The 16,627-nt window shown below is 42.0% G+C and overlaps 1 long non-coding RNA gene across 8 annotated transcripts in view; it reads left to right on the top strand.

Annotated features, from left to right (window-relative positions):
* Window positions 1-3,734: 3,734 nt before the first annotated feature.
* The window catches only part of LOC134414544 (uncharacterized), a 100,171-nt gene continuing 87,278 nt past the window's right edge, over window positions 3,735-16,627 (top strand). For 3 of the 8 annotated variants that reach the window (XR_010026770.1, XR_010026766.1, XR_010026772.1), the window contains exons 1-3: window positions 3,735-3,835; window positions 4,278-5,510; window positions 10,722-10,884. This is a non-coding gene — a long non-coding RNA (uncharacterized LOC134414544). Of the gene's footprint in view, window positions 3,836-4,277; window positions 5,527-10,721; window positions 10,885-16,627 lie in introns of all 8 variants that reach the window. The other 5 variants (XR_010026767.1, XR_010026771.1, XR_010026769.1 and 2 more) reach the window with 5 other exon arrangements.

Genomic DNA, 16,627 nt, shown 5'->3' with positions numbered 1-16,627 from the left:
CAGAACAGGATTTAAGTAATGATTGATCAAATGTGAGGCCAAGAAGCCTGTACATCTTCTAATTTAACAGAACAAATGCTTTCACAATTAAGACTGAAACTCTGCCCCTAAACAGTCTTTTACATATCCTGCCTCATCCAAACAGTCCTGAAGAGGGTTATTTGCAATGGAAGTGCTGACACAAGCTTACTGTAGTGATGCTGTAAGATACTGTTATGTTAATATTACATACTAAGAAAACATACTGAGTCAGTGATACATATTTTTCTTTTGAACAAAATCACCATAGGAACAAAGGTCATATGTCACATGGATGCCAATATTTGTGTTTGTGTGGCTGTTCACAATGATGCACATTTTATCACATTTTAGTAAAAATAGGCCCTTATTGAAAAATAACCATCTTCTTATTGGTGGCCCCTCTTTGGTTTGGCAAAGGCTGCTGTTCTTCTGCCTTTTCTTTGCAAACGCTGCTCATTTTCTCTTGGATGAGATAATGATTGCTATCTGCAACACAGATGGGCACAAACTGCTCAGAGGGACAGGGAATCCCCTGGAGCCCAGGCTGTTTTTGTAACTTAGGAAAGCAATTTCTGTGCCTTTACTGGCATTAATATGAAGGATTTCTGGTTGCTGCCCAGGGCATGGGGATGTTGAATACTGAATGCAGTACCATGGCATTTTTTCTTAAGGGAAATCTCTCTGTTTCTCTGCCCTCTCTTGATGCTGACTTCCTATTTCCTCATGTTGAAGATTTCTTTTGCTCTTGATGTTGCCCTTCTCTATACGGGTGCCTTCAGCAGAATGCTTTACTCTTAGAAAGGTACTTTTCTTTTGAGTCCGTTTATATTTTGCCTTTGGAGAATAATGCAAGGGTTTGCACAATCCCAGCATCATAAACAGCAACCCCAAATGGCTACTTCTGATTAGTTATTACTGCTTAGTATCCCATGGAACTGGACTACAGCAAGCCTTAAATTCTCAAAGTCTTTGCAGGTTGCAGCCAGCCTGAAGCCAAACACAGTCATCAGATTTCAGATGTGTGGAGCAGTGGGCCAAAGCCTGGGGCTTTAGGATGGACTATCTCCCTCCAGTTGAAATTTTAAAAAAAGCAAGATGAAACAAGACACTCCATTCATGTGATTGCAGTCATCTTGAGTGAATCATGAGCCCATGTGCTTGAAGCTGTGTGTGCAATGGGGCACTCCTGAAATTCATGGTGATGTCTTAACACCCTCATGCAATCACAAGGTACATAGAGCATGCAGAGAATGTATGAGGCAGCCAAGTATCTCTTGCAGGAGGGTCTGAGAGGCTCTGAACCCATGTTGCCAGTCCCAATATGTACATTCTGCATGGTATACCCTGCAAAGAGAATCTTTGGCCTGTCCTGGGGACCAGCTGGCTTTGACTGGTGGGGCATGGCCAGAAAGCCATGAGGAAGGTTTCTGAAACACTCTTGTGAAGTGCATGGGGGAAGTGTGAATGGGGAAAAATAAGTGAATTTGGATTACTCATATCCTGGACTCCTTAAAAGCTGGGCTACGGTATAGGGAAGGTACAGGTCTTTGCCTGGCCTTTTGTTCCCTCTATATTTCATTCCAGTAACTGAAAATGAAACTGTGAGATGTGAAACAGAAGTAAAGGACGCTTTTCAGTTCCCCCTCCATCCCTTTGTGCCTCGGAAAATTGATTTAGGTTGATCCAAGCTGACATTTTGAAAACCTTCCTCTGGTTCGGCAGCCAAGGCTGAATGTTGGCCACTCGCACCGCCCTCGCTCCGTGAGCGAGAAAGCTTCCTGGGGACTGGCTGACGGCAGCCCCTGCGAGCCCTGCCAAGAAAACCAGCGGTAGGCCTCTCTAGAACAGATTGAATTCTTGACCTCTCAATGTGCTATTTCTAACCACATCGGTGTCCTCTCTTCAGCAGCTCAATTAAAACAAAGGCGGACACGGCTTTCCACAGAAAGGGCAAGTTGCCGATGTTTGCTTACGTGCAGGTGATGGGAGACAAGGTCCCAGTTTGTGGCTGTTTTCATAGTTTTAAAAGTTGTCTGAAGCATTGCAGGAGAAGTTTCTTCCAGCTCATTCTGTGGTCTGAGATGTACTACCACACAGTAGTATGAAACCTGCCTGGGGCAAGCGTGGTCTCGTTATCAGGACTTCCCAGTCCCGTCCAGCTGGAGTTGGGCAAGGTGACTAACTCTGATCCTTGATCCTTCTTTCTCTCCTCAGGGACATGCAGAATAGGACAGTCTGTCAGATGGCACCACAGCCTTTCCAGTTTCTGTCTTCTTTCATCAGTATTTCTTTGGATTTTTAGTAAGAAAAAGAAGGTAAACAAGTGTGTACTGTCTTACAGAGTACTTGCTTGCAATGAAATTTATCCAGCCCCCTGGTTTTTTGGTGAGTCTGTCGCATGTTTTAGGATCTGCCTATAGGAAACCTCTGTGCCCAGACAGGCTTTTGCCCTGTTGTCGGTAGTTTCATTATGCCAAGAGTGTACATGTTAACCACCCTTTTTGCTACAACTTAGTGTGAACTTTAGATGACACAGTCTGTGACCACTGGGTACCTCAATGAGAAAACCTGAGACTGTTAATTTGAATTTTTTGGGAGGGTAAAGTTGAAATTTAAGAATGGGTTTAGAGAGTGCTATTGAGGAAGATTTTGCTCTGTGTTTTGAACTGGGGTTTTGTAGGGGCTGGCAGCTTCATGTCTGTGTGTGTTGCTTTGCTGAGGTCTTGCTACAAAATGACGAAGGAACAAGTACCCTTTGCCAAAACACTGTTAGGCAGGATGTCCTGGGTAAACAGAGATTTTTAGAAAGTGTTATTTATAAAAGCTGGCAAATGAAACCATTGCATCAGTGAAGAATTCAACAACACTGTTAAATTACCAGAGTGAATTGACTAGTTGTGCATGTGGGCATATCTTCAACTAAATGATACTAGGTGGGGCTGCAAGCTCTCCAAAGTACTGTTATTTTCAAGCTAAACCTCAGATAACCTCCAGCCCTTTAAAAATATCTGTTGCTGAAAATAAGTCCTCAGATAACCTTCATCCTTGGATAACCCACATAAAATCAAAGATGAGGAACTAATAGGAGAAAGGGGGCTTGGAGATAAACTTGTTCTCATATTGCCCACACATGTGAGCAACATGCTGCTGCTGACTAGTGGCTATTTTTACATATAGCCCACGTGTTATGAGCAAGAAAGAGGGTGCTTTTCTTCACTTAGCAGCAAGGTCACTGTCTGCTCGTTTAGCCAGGGGTGGCCCTGGTTTTCTGTTTATCAGGAGCAGTGGCTACTGCTGGCACTCATGTTCTTACTGTTGCTTTCATTATCTACGGCTCCACATACTTGCCTGGGTAGGACACAAACAATGCTTGAGCAGACCTAGGGAAGATGCAAATAAGGGCAGAATGGGTCTCAGAAAAGTGCCCTCAAATAATCTGAATCATTCTGAGAGAAAGTCTGCTACAACTACAGGGAGCAGTGCCTTCTACTAAATGACAATGAAGTTGTAGAATTTAAAAGGCTTTAAAAGGTTTAGAGTACTTCTACTATCACAGTCCAAAAGAAAAAAAAAAAAAAAGAAGAAAAAAAAAAGAAAGAAAGAAAGAAAGAAAGAAAGAAAGAAAGAAAGAAAGAAAGAAAGAAAGAAAGAAAGAAAGAAAGAAAGAAAGAAAGAAAGAAAGAAAGAAAGAAAGAAAGAAAGAAAGAAAGAAAGAAAGAAAGAAAGAAAGAAAGAAAGAGAAAAAATAGAGACAACTTTCTGTGCTACCCACCTGAGCACTGTCTTCAGCTCTGACAGGAGACTTCAGAGCAAGGTAAGAAAGAAACTAACCTGTCAGAAACACACAGCCAGATGCCCACTGGGGAAAAAAATCCAACACTTCCAGGTTCCTGCAGGTGAGCTGCTGAAGCCCCAACTCATGCACTTACAGTTTGATAGTCCTTGATGAGTGAATATGGAGTCCCCCAGGGTGGGAAGTCTCCTGTCACCTGATGAACAGGATTAGAAAGAATCTGTGCTGTTTGTGAACATTCCTGGAGGTGCATGATTTTTTCTGCAAAGCAAGGAGATCATGCACAGCACTTGGCAAAAAGTTCAGGGGCACAGAGGTTTGATAAAGCAGTTTGCTGCCCCAGATAGTTCCTCTGGGTGGGATTTGGCAGCTCTAATGGAGGCTGAGAGTAAGGTTTGAATTCATTCATCTGACAATAGAAACCTGAGCCAAAGCTAACACAGAGTTTTATGCTCATTTACAGACCTCTACAGACTAAAGGGTTCATAAAGGAGTTCACTGATACCTTGTTGACAATGGTGATGAAATACCCTGACTTGTCATCCTGGGAGATTTCAACACACACATCGACAAGGCTGCAGATATGAAGTCCCACAAACTCACCTTCTGGCTTTCCTCCCAAACACTCTCCGGGTGTTTCTACATCGACATTTACAGTCAGCCTCAAGGGGTCCCTGTTACAGGCTCTGAGTGGCATGTGTCACCCTGACAGGAAATTTCAGTGAGCTGCATGCAGGGGTTACTGAAGTTCTCTACTTGTGGGCAGTACCAAGAGGTCAGAACCCAGGATCACAGGGTGTGGTTGTGCTGAATTCCTCTGCCCAATGCCTGCAAACATGCTGAGGAGACGGTGATAGGAAGAGGGAGAGGATGAAAGATGGAGATGAGCTCCAGCAGGTTTCATGGTTTTAGCTGTATTTGGGGGCCACAGTGTAGGTGTTTATTTGGTATAAGCATAATGATGAACTTAGGGTTACTTCTCGCCATCAGCGCCGATCATCTCATTTTATCCATGTGCTCTTTGATTTGATCTATACTGAACAAGAAGAGTGTGGACCAGCTGCAAGGGATGTCTTGGGCCTGGGATAAGCAAGATATTTGGTCCCCACAAGTGGGCCAGAGCAGACAAAATCAGGCAGGGTTAGCAGAGGAGGTACCAAGCTGGGTGCAGGGGATGGTAGGATGAAGGGTTCTAAAGGCATGTGAATACTGGTGGGACTCAGGGGACTTCTAGCTCTGATTTAGCTTTTATCAGATTTCCTCCAAGCATGCCCGTGGAAGAGCATCACTGCACAGTTGGGCCAAGATGCTGAGGATTAGGGAAGTTTCTCCTGCCCTGCATGAGTCACTTAAGGTTCTTATCTAGAAGCACCTCATTCCCTTCACCCTCACAGAGTGCCTCAGAACTGCTGTCCCGCTGGATTGGAGAGGAGAAATAAGGAAGCCATGGCAGGAACCAGGATAGCAAAGATGAAAAAACATCTGTCTTCATGTATCTAGTTCTGTCCTTGGTGACATTGCTTGAGAGGCCAAGGAGACTTCCTGAGCGGCAACAGCAAAGCAGCAAACACCTCTGTATCCTCTGACAGGGATACCTCCAGCCAAAGTGGCCATAGCCAGCAATTATGCTGCTAAGAACGATGCACAAAAGCCCAACGATTCACTAAAGCCCAAACTGCTGTCAAACCAAGAGTGGGTGAGGAGCAGTGGAGGTTTGTTACCTTTTTGAAATTTGTTTTCTTTGTTTTCAAGTCACATACCACCTTTGGGAGATGATTCTTGGCAAAAAACGTAAGTTATGCTCCTGCCCACACAAGCTCTGATAGATAAATTTGAATTGAAATTGAAACACTCAGCTATAGGCTTTTTTATTTTTTTCTCTCCAGATTGGACTGTGAAATAGTGGGCATGATTCTCTTGCCTTAACTTTGGCTTTTCCCCTGTATGTTTTTGTTTCCTAATGAACAGCCATAGATCCTCTATGCTATCCTGCTACTGTAGGAAAAACTGGACAGGACCAAACCTAGTTGCTGAAATAATGATGAGGAAAATGTCCCTTTGCTTTCTGTTGACAGAGGTAGCTCATTGCTAGTCAATCAGGCCTTTGACATGATCATCAGAATTAAGCTGTTAATGTAAACGGAGATGTGTATTTTTAAAATTACTTGCTAGAAAACTCACAGCCATCATTCCCAAAATCAGTGAATCTTGTCCCACAGGTGCAGTTACGATGAACTTTTTTAGTGTTTTTATTTTCATCCAAGCATAACAGAACTTGACTCTAGATCACATACCTTCTGTTACTGAAATCTGAGTAATGCATTAAGTAATGGATGAATCTGTCTGGATTGACTAATGTGGTTACAGGATTTCATCCTGATTTGAGATGCATGAATCAGGGATGAGAAGAGCCAGTTTTAATAAAGTGCAGATACCCCTTGGGGACCCCAGGGGGAGGGGGCTGTTTGGGTGCCCACACTCCCCACCTGCATGTGCCACCCACCCATCTCCCTGTCTTCTTTTTTTCTCCCCCCCCGCCCTTTTTTTTTTTGTCATTTTTTCCTGGAGCATTGCCTAAAGGAATGAATTAGTGCTGTTAGGGTCTGGGTTGATGTTGTGATGTTTATAGCCCCAATAGCGTGATGATTGCTTTATGGTGTTTGTGTTTTGGCATCAGTGATGCCGTGATGTTTGCGCTGCGATGCTGTCATCTGGGGAGGGCAGGGCCATGGCTACATTACACACACGTGTCCCATACGTGGTGCAAAATGCACAAATAAATCATATAAATCATACAAATGCTGAGTTCCTGGGGCATGGGATAGGGGCTCTCATCCCCTAAGCAAGTGCTCGTGAGGAGCAAGTGCGCAGCCAGGCGTGAAATGGCTGAGGGTGGCTTGCAAACCCAACAGCCTGTCAGGATGGCCAGCACTTCTTGCCTGTGTCTTCAGACAACTCTCCTTAGCAAACTGGAAGTGGGTTTGGGGGCCAGGATGCATGGTCTGGAATTTGCTGGTGTTCCCATATGTACATGGAGGTGGGCACTGAAATTTCCTCAGAGTGATGTGGTATTTATGGATGAAGCCCTTGTCCAGGAGAACTTCCTGCTCTGCTCCTACTGGGCCTCTCACAGGGGCTGCTGGAGCCAAAGCAGAGTGACAGAGCAGACCAGGAGAAACAGCAGTGCAGCCTAAAGGATGTACGCCACTGCCATTCACCAGAGGGAGTTTCTCAGGGAATATTCTCACAACTTGGTGCTCACAAATAAATCACAATTTGATTTTTGGGAGCAATTTCCCTCTGAGCTAAAGACTACTCTGATGCCTGCTCTTTCCCAATATATCTTTCAGCAGCTGAAGTGCTGCTGAAGACATCATAATGCAAATTGAAATATTTTTCTGCACTCATCCATCAGACCTGGTACTCCTTCCCTGCATATCTTGTGAGTTGCAAGATATGCAGGGAAGGAGTTTGAGTGTGAACCATGTTTCTGTCCCAGTGACCACAAGTGAGAACTGTGCATTTCATGATTTCTTTCCCTCCCTCTTACTATTTTTATCAAACTTTTGTCACCAGTTTCTGTTTCATTAACCAATGTGCAATCTGTAAATGCCAGACCCCTGGTCCCATCCACAGGACAGATCTAAATGTTCTTCTTTAGCTAAATTGTGTTTTTTGCTTGATCTGTCAGCAGTCTTACTGCATATGCTCCAACAAACCAAGTGCCTTTGTTCTCCTAAAGCAATCCTGCCGCAGGCTATCCTTCCAGTAGAACATTAGTTCTTTTGTTTGGATAAAAGGGTGTCATCACTCATTCATGATGAGAATATGATTTAGCCCCTTCTCCTCACATTCACAGTCCAGTCTTCATAAATACTTGCTTTTACAGCATATTGTATGTGTATTCAAATAGCTGACATCAGTGGGCCAAGTTGTGCCCTAACATGAATGTGCTCCAGTCCTGCTGCTCATGTTGGAGGAATTGTGGGGAGCCTAAATCAGAAGGAAGTATGATCTGTACCCAGTCCCATTCAGATATTTGTTTGGGTTTTTTTAGTGGCATTAAAAATTTTAAATAAAATGCTCCCTGATCTGAAACCGGTGAGGTTTAAACAGCAGCCCACTAAAGTGATTTATTTCCACCTGCTTTGCTGAACTTTCGGTCCATGCCTACCAAGAAACCTCCTTAGTGCTGCTACTGTCATGTCAGCTTCAAGTAGATAGGCAAAATTTTGGGTGCTCAATTGAGTTTACTGGATGTGCACTTCTAAAACTCCCCCATTATGCGTTCCTTCTTCTTTACTGAACTATTTAACTACTGCAACTTCTCTTCTAAGAAGCTGTATTTGGGCAGGAATACCACTGAAAGACAGTTAATAACAACAACAACAACAACAATAATATAAGCATCCACTAGAGCTTCTTGCTCTGCTCCGGAAACTTCAGATTTTTTATTATGTCTGTAAAGCAGGGAGTGGTGAGTACAATAATTTCTCTCTGCTCTGAGGTTCCACCACTCTCTGATTTTCCAAATCAGAGCTGCACATGAATAGTATAAAGTGTATGGACTGTGTCCCAAACTGGATCTCTGCCCATTCAAGGGAGAAATGAGGATGTGAAAAGACTTCTAAAATGTATAAAAATACTTGGATTGCATTGATTTAGCTTCATGCTAGGTTTATTTAATGGTAGTGAGGGTGTGGTGTAAATCCCTATAGTTTGGGGGTTTTTTTCTGGGCAAAACCTCCTAAAATTCACTGCAATCAAGCTGAAAGATATGGAGAGATACAGGATACAAGTGACTTTAAAATAATTCCTCACAACATCTGTTAACACTGAGACGAGCTAATGTTGCTTTATTTCATGAACTAAGGAAGTGGAAAAGAGCCTTAAGGAAAACACATTAGGATAAGGTTAAGGAAGAACGTAGAGCATATGGTGGCACATGGGTAAGGAGGCCCAGATTACTTCGGTTAATAACTCGCCCAACACACTGCTTTTCAAATCTCTTAATTTCCATATTTACCTTAAAGTGCTTTAAATAAGAGTTTGCCAGACCTAACTGTAGCTATTTAGTGTGTTAGAAAGTTTCTGATTGGTGTGAAAGGATTTGTGATTAGCCAAACATTTCATGGCCCTCTTGGTAATATGTTAGGAAGCCTTCCTGACATCAAAATTTATTTTAAAGGAAAGCTGGTTCTAACAGCCAGAAAAGCCTCTAAAAGCTCAACTGTTAAGCCTTGATAACTTTTTAGAAGCTACTCCAATGTCCATTGAAGTGAGCAGAAAGGCTCCCAGTGACTTCAAGACACATTTTATTGGAACACTTAGGCAAGGAGTTGGCTAAAATGAGTATCTGCTTTGAAGATGTTAACAGTCACAGGACTGTACAACATCCACGAATGATGTGTTCTAGTACCTATTCTATTCATATATTATTAAGTAAGAGTATTTTTCATAAATCAACTCTCAACATTACCAGGACAAAGAGAACTTTCAGTTCTGAAAATTTCAGTTTCTTGTCTTAGAAGGCAGTCAGTTTGTTGTCAGTTAATTTGATTGGAAATTAATGGGGCACATAACTGGATGAATGGTGTTGAGAGACTTTATGGTTCTGTCTCTTCATTGCTGAATGACAGGTTGGATACCTTATGTGGAAAATGATGGCAGAAAGTGAAGTTATTCAGCAATTATTTTTCTTTTTTAATTGTTGGGCTTTCTGACTCTGACAGATAGCAGTATATGTGCTGTATGAATCTTAACTTTTCCTCTTCAGAAAGGGTGATGGGACTTTATGGGAATTCTTGCTTATAATTGTCATCATGAAAACAGGACCTGCAAAGCTTTCTCTGTGATTCACCACAACAAAAGATCTTTTGTTCCAAAAGCCAGACAAGACTGGTATTGGGCTGCATACTTGAGTAACACGTCATGTACAAAACCAACCACTTAAAATCATGGAAAATTCAGGACATCATAAATCTTATACCAACTGCATAATTTTATTTATTCAAATTTTTTTTAGATATTTAAAATAAACAAAATGTGTTCCTTCATAGGCTGTAAGCACTCTGCCAATTTAGAACTGGAAAACTGAAATGCAATATAATTGACTCACTGCTTCTACCAAACTGAAGTAAATAAACACTGGAGCCCCATTCATCAACCAGTCCTCTTAAGGCTCCTCAAAGAGCAGATCCAGCACATGGGTCTTGTAGCATGTCTAAAAGGCAACAAATACAGGTGGTGTCAGACTACAGGAAGGGATTTATGAAGCCCTGGAAGATTTTTGTATTTTGCTGTCTATAGCTTCTCTATTATATTGAATGGAACATAATCCAGTCTCAATGTTTCTAATGCCTGCATCTCTGAGAGATACATGACCAAGTATTTGTCTTAGGAAAGATCTTCCCTGGAGGCTCTGGGCTTCCTGTGCCCAAACCATCATATTCAAATCAGTCAGGCCACTCAAAGTGGGCCGACCTGGGTCCCAGAGCAGAGATGTGCATCCCAGGTGTGTGATTGCCTTCTGTACCACAACCTACTTCCAATTAAATTGCAGTGCAGGCCATGTGAAGGAAATGACAAAAACACAGATGATGAGTGCAATTTATCCATCTGAAAGTAATGGCTGTGAACATTGAGGCAGGCACATGCAATAGAGTCTCTGACAATCACTGTCAGAAGTGAATGTAGCTCCATTGAAGGGAGAGGACCATCTAGAAAAGAGGGCCTTTGTAAGAGTGGTGTGCTGAAGGATCAGAAGAGGATGGCACTGGGTAGCAGAAGCAATTGCAGATCTCAAGGGACCTGGAAAAACTGAGGAGGTCTTAAACACTGGTCTTGTTAAGTTTCATTACCCTGGATTCAAAGAAAAAGACTCTGATGACAGCCCTGAATTTTTTAGGTGGCATTCTGGGACATACATTTGGATCCCTAAAGCAGAGGGAGGCAACCTGAAGAGAGTGGCTGGGATGTAACACACAGCTGGACGCTGCAAGCTGACCACATTTGGAGATGGAAGGATGGCTTTGAGGATGTTTATCTACCTTCTCCAAGAGGAAAGGCAGGTAAAGTTTGGGTGTAATTTACTTACTGGGAAGGTAAACGATTTACTGGTGGAGGGGTTGGTTTGAATAGCCAGGAGGAAATTAAAGTCATAATGAAGAAGAAATATAAAAGAGGGACAATACACTTTTGCTCAGCAGAAAATCAGTCTCCCAAGCAAGTAAAGAATGAAGCTGTACAAGGACATGATGCAAACAAGTTCAGTCATTACTGACCCATCAATGTTGGGTAACTTGGTGTATATTTCATGTAATGGTACCAAAGTTGGGTAAGATAATACGCACAACTAGAATATTAAGTGGTTGGCAAAAATTAGACAAGTAAGTTTTTTCCTTTTTCTTTGTCACTTAAATAAAACATCTGTTTGAGGCAGTCTGAATATTTTTCTCATTCTAAGTGTGAATAAAAAGAAAATGAATATGCAACTTTGCCCACAAAAACTAACTACAATCTAGCAAATTTTAAAACTCTATTTTTAAAGTCAGAATAAAATTGGAAAACAAAGGATAGATTTGCTAGGAGAGTGGGTTCAAAGAGTTCTTATTCAGGGATTAGGATTCTCACCCAAGACAACAGGGGTCCAGGCTTCTCTGCCAAATATGGAGCAGAGCCTTGACTCTGTCCTCCCTTATGACTGAATAGAGATTTTATTTCTTCAGCAAAACCTGACCTAATTATGACATATAGAGAGAAATTGATTACAGAACTGAAGCAAATGTCTGCTTATGTGCAGAAGATCATGTCTTGATTATATTTGTGTGCGAAAAGAATAAAATGTGAACCAGTAGTATAGATTCTTGCTTCTTTAAAAAGGCCAGTTTTCTAAAGCTGAAAACAATTATAAGTCAGATCTGCTGGGAGAATTTAAACAGAAAAATGTGAATGATAATTGCAAACCGTTTAAAAACATTTCACTAAAAAGTCATAGTTTTTATAAACCAAAACAACATAGCTAAAGTGAAAGCTGTTCTACTATACAAAAAACCCACATGTAACACTTGAAAGAAAGAATGATGCAACAAAAAATAATTTAAATCAGAAGATAGGAATGGTGATAAATTTGCAAGGGAAGCAAGAGAAGTGTACATAGAGGTGTTTGCCCAACAGACTTAAAGATCATACAAGTTAAGGACAAGAAGTTTTGGATGTACTTAAGGGAAGAAAACCTATCAGTGCTGTTTCTCTCAGTGGATAAAAATGGTAGAATTATTTATACTAACAGTGAGAAGATGAGAAAGCTTTCTGTGTTGGCTGGAAAAAGCTAGTTGAAAATATATAATCCTGCAATAGTTTTGATGTATTTTCCATTACAACAATAATTCAAGAAATTATTTGAACAGCAGCTACTAAAGCAGGTACGTTAAATCAGAGGCTTGAACAACTTCTGTCCACAAGTTTGAAAAGAACAAGTCAAAAACCGCCTTTGGCTATGAATAATGGATTTCTAGTTTACACTGAACTCTAGGAAAGTTTGAGAGAACTGGAAAGATATAGTCTTATTTGTATGACACATATAGGATGAAAACACCAGTCATGTGCATTTCCATTTGGCTTTCTTTGGTCTTAGAGAAATTAAAGTTGTTGCCAGACTGCTACTAACTCTGTGAAAGCGATTGTAATTTAAAAAAAAAAACCTTTTAATAAATGTTTATACAGCTAACTTCATATATTTTTTAAGAAAAGATTATTATGGTAAATGCAGCTAATAGTATTTGATGCAATGCAGCTAATAGTATTTGATGCAATGTACTTTGAATTCTGTGTGGCATTAAGCTTGACACATGATGTAAATTTAATGGAGAAAACAATATTTCCTTAATTATAAGTATTAAGTATACAGATATGGAATTGACATGTCACACTGAAAGTAGGTTAAATGCTGGCACACTGATTCGTCTGAAAATGCAGTTGCTGGTGGAAGTTTATAATTTGCTTGATGTTTTGAATGAAGTCTTGAAACAAGTGATGGCTGGTCTTTTTGTCATTCAAGATGTTTTTCTTGGAGTTCATATATATTTGTTCCTAAAAAGTAAACCAGGAGGAAAAAAGAGTGAAATATGGACATAAATACTTAGGAAACTGAAATCAACCAAGTAGTTTGTTTCTGGTTTTCTTTTTAGTAGTCAGATTCTGGACATCACTAACCATATCTACATTAGCAAATGATTTGGCTGAATAGGAGTGGAGTAGCAGATTAAAGCAGCTCATACTGGGCTCTCTACATGTGGTGCAGTGTTTGATGTCAAATCAGACTTAGTTCACTTCCCCAGACTAATCATCAGTTGCTCATTCAGATCCTAATGCCTGCGGCAGTGGCTGGGATGCATGTGGGAAGCAGCTTCCTGACTGGTTTCCCGTGGCAGGGATTCAGTTCCCCCAAATCAAATCCAAGTGGATGACCTGCACCCATACACAACAAGTGGGGTTGGGAGGAGGATACCACAATTCACCTCTAAACATCTCTCCTGCACCACTTGCAAATGTTTGGTGGATCTGGTCTTTAAATCTACAAAGAAGGTGGGACCGAGGTGTTTGTGTGTGAGTCAGGTGGGAGATGCTGGGAAAAGCATCCTCCTCCAAAGAGGTGGAGCAGTCCTGAGACTGCTAAATAGGAAGCAGAAGGCTACATCTCTCTTTGGCACCACTGTGGGATGTTATTCTTAGTGCTGATTTCCCCAACTGGAGAAGGGTGCTGGTTGAATTGGAGAGAGTTCAGAGAGGAAAGCCATGTGAATAACAAAAAGTCTGGAAAATATGGCTTACTGTGATAGGCCTGAGGAGCTTGTTCTGTTTATCTAACAAACATTAAGAGGTGACTTGATCACATCTATAAATATGTACATAGAGAACAGAAATTCTGTCCCAGTTCACTCTTTTGCTCTCACAGACAAAGGATGTGATCTAGTCCAACTGCTGGAATATGAAACTGGGCAGCCAGAGACAAGAAAAAAGCAACATATTTTTAAGCAAAAAGGCAATTAATCACTGGAACTGCTTCATAAAAGTTATGGTAGATATCCTACCCTTCACCATTTCAGAACATAGATTGGTGTTTCTTATTACATATGTGCTCTAAATTACTGCTTAACAACTTTCCCTTCTCCCTCCCTGCCAGAGGATCACCAAATCCCTTCAGAAAAAAAGAAATACACAGATGGCCTAGTAGAGCAGTTACCCAATGGCTTTCATTTGCAATCAGCTCAAAATTTGGATAAACTCTGTGTGTTTGTTTATTCCCTTTTCCCCCTCAATTTTATTCACTTGTTTGTTGGCATATGGGGGGATGAATATGCATATGCAGGCTCATGCACAGTATTTCCCCCTACAAATCTACAGATACTATGACTGTTACAAAATTTTGAGTAAACTGGTTTGTTAAATTTTAAAGATGTTTTATTGCCAGCTGAAAACGTCCAGGTTCCACTAATAGTAGTGTAATAAAATCTTTCATATTGATTTTTTTTTTTTAAATTTTGGCTGGAGTTGAAGTGGCCCAAAATGAAACACTTGGTTCAAATTTTTCTCATAGGATTTTTCTCTACAGCAAAATCGAAATCTTCTTGTGGAAAATTTCAGGTTTGTAGTAAGTGCATTCCCATTAGAAAATAAATGCACTGTGAAACTCCCAGCCAAGTCTAGTAATGATGGTCACGACAGCGATGGAGAGAGAGTGGATTTCATTGCACTTTCTCACCCAAAAGAGAGGGAGAACTGAGTTTCTCCATTCCCTTTGTTTTCTCAGTCAAGTTTCCTGCCACTTCTAAAGCACAAACCCCTTATGCATATGCATTTATTGCTTGGGTATCAAACTGATAATATACTAAAAAGATTATGATTTACTGCTATAATTATTGGCCCCCAGCTTTCACTCACAATCATTGTGTGCATATATCTTCCAGCTTGCAAAATCCCCATTTGGCCATACAAATAATGTGATAGCATTACTCTGTACTTTTTTTGCTGTCCCAACTGCTCATTAGAGCAAACACCTCAAAGTATGCATGTAAATGTGTTGGGACTGCTTGGATTATCTGGCTTACTCCCTCTTTTTCTCTGTTTTAGGAGCTTTTCCTTCTTTTCTCTTGCCACCCCACTTTTTTCCTGCTATAGTGTATCACCATTGTGTATTTTTCCTCTCATTTTTCCAAGTGTCCAAATGTTCCGTTTGATTTATTTATGTCTGACACTGTTTCAGAGTGCTCAGTTCATTTCCTTTGGGAGCATTCTGCGTTAATCTTTCTTCATTTGGATGCTTATTTCCTCCAGCTCTGTTCTCCTACTCAGCTCCTCCAGTACATAGTTTTCCTCATTTCTCCTGAATTTGTTTGCTCCGATGTTATATTTTCATTCCCTTAGTCAGACCCCTTCTTCTCCTCTGCCTCTCCACATCTTGCTCTTTTTCCTTCCTTCATGTTTCTCCTTCCTTTACCTTTCCTCTTCCTGTGCAACCCTTTATGATCCAGAGGGACCACTTTTCTTTCACCCTGTCTCTGCAAAAGAGATCCACCCTTCAGCCATGCACTTTTCTCGTTTATTCCATTCTGCTATTCCTTCTTTTTCTTGCCTTATTTATTTTCTTCTTCTTCCAATGCCTTCAGCCTTTACCTGTTGCCAGGCTCTAAGTGTTTTGCTTGACAGGGAGATGCCCGTTCCCCAGCCTCACATTTTCCTGGGGAACTCGAGAGCAGAGGACATCCCTGGCTGTCCGTGTGCTGCCCCAAGTCTCCCCTGGGGGTGATTCTGCGTCTCCCCAGCGCAGGACAGAGGCGCTGAGGAAGCTGGTGGACATGAATTTGGAGGATGCTGTTGCCTGACCGGGACAGCAGCAGTGCCCTCCCAGCCCTGCTGCAGCCCAGAGGTGTGTGTGCTGCCGTCTGTCTGCACTTGAAAGAAGCCGTGGGGTTGTGTAGACAGCTCCATCCCAGGCTCTGGGCTTGCACCCTGCGCTGGCCAGTGCTAATAGGCAAGTAAAAGCCCCCCGAGGGCCACTCACTTCCCTCTTGTAAATCCGCATGTGGTTTGAAAGGGTACTTTATGAGGTGCCTCTGTATACTTGATCCCTTGTATTTTTTCCTGCTGCGAAGCCCGAGGCTGTCTTTCACAGCTCCTGCAGTAAACCAGGGCCTTGGGATCCGGAGCGGCAGGGACACCGCAAGCAGAGAGTGTCGGCTTTCACAGAGCTCGCAGGTGCTTTCATCGGAGAGCTGCCGTGCAGCCCTGCCTGCCCTCCCTGCAAGCCTGGGCAGGGCTGGCTGGGCCTGCTCTGGCAGAATTTCTGCTTCCCCAGAGCTCAGGTACTGCTTCTCTTGGTGGGCTTTTGTCCCTTTTTGTCCCCTACCATCGCAGGAGAGTGGCTGGTTTAAGCCCTTTGTTCCCCTATGGTTCTATCGATATCTTATAGTTCATTGCACGAGTGAAAAGTAAATAAGGAACTCTGACAGCAACAGAAGGCCTTGAAAGAGGTGACAGTGAGGAAGTGCATGGGAAGACCAGCTCCTGTACCTCCTCCATGCCCACTCACTCCTGTGACTCAGTGCCACAGAGCATCTCCTCTGCCAAGAAGCACGGCTCCCTCACACAAAGAGGATGTGGCTGACTTTGCCTTTCCTACAGGAGAAATAAATGGTAGTGGGACTTCTGGGACCCCCTCTCTGCACCTTTGAAAGATGTTAAACTGCTTTGTGAAAACCAGCATCTGTTTCAAACCCATAAGGACCATCAAGATCCACAGAAACAGCCTACCGT

This window comes from Melospiza melodia, chromosome 2, assembly GCF_035770615.1.
Source record: "Melospiza melodia melodia isolate bMelMel2 chromosome 2, bMelMel2.pri, whole genome shotgun sequence".
NCBI classification, from domain to species: Eukaryota; Metazoa; Chordata; class Aves; order Passeriformes; family Passerellidae; genus Melospiza; species Melospiza melodia.
Note: the sequence above shows the minus strand (reverse complement) of the source record. Positions and strands in the feature narration are given on the sequence as shown.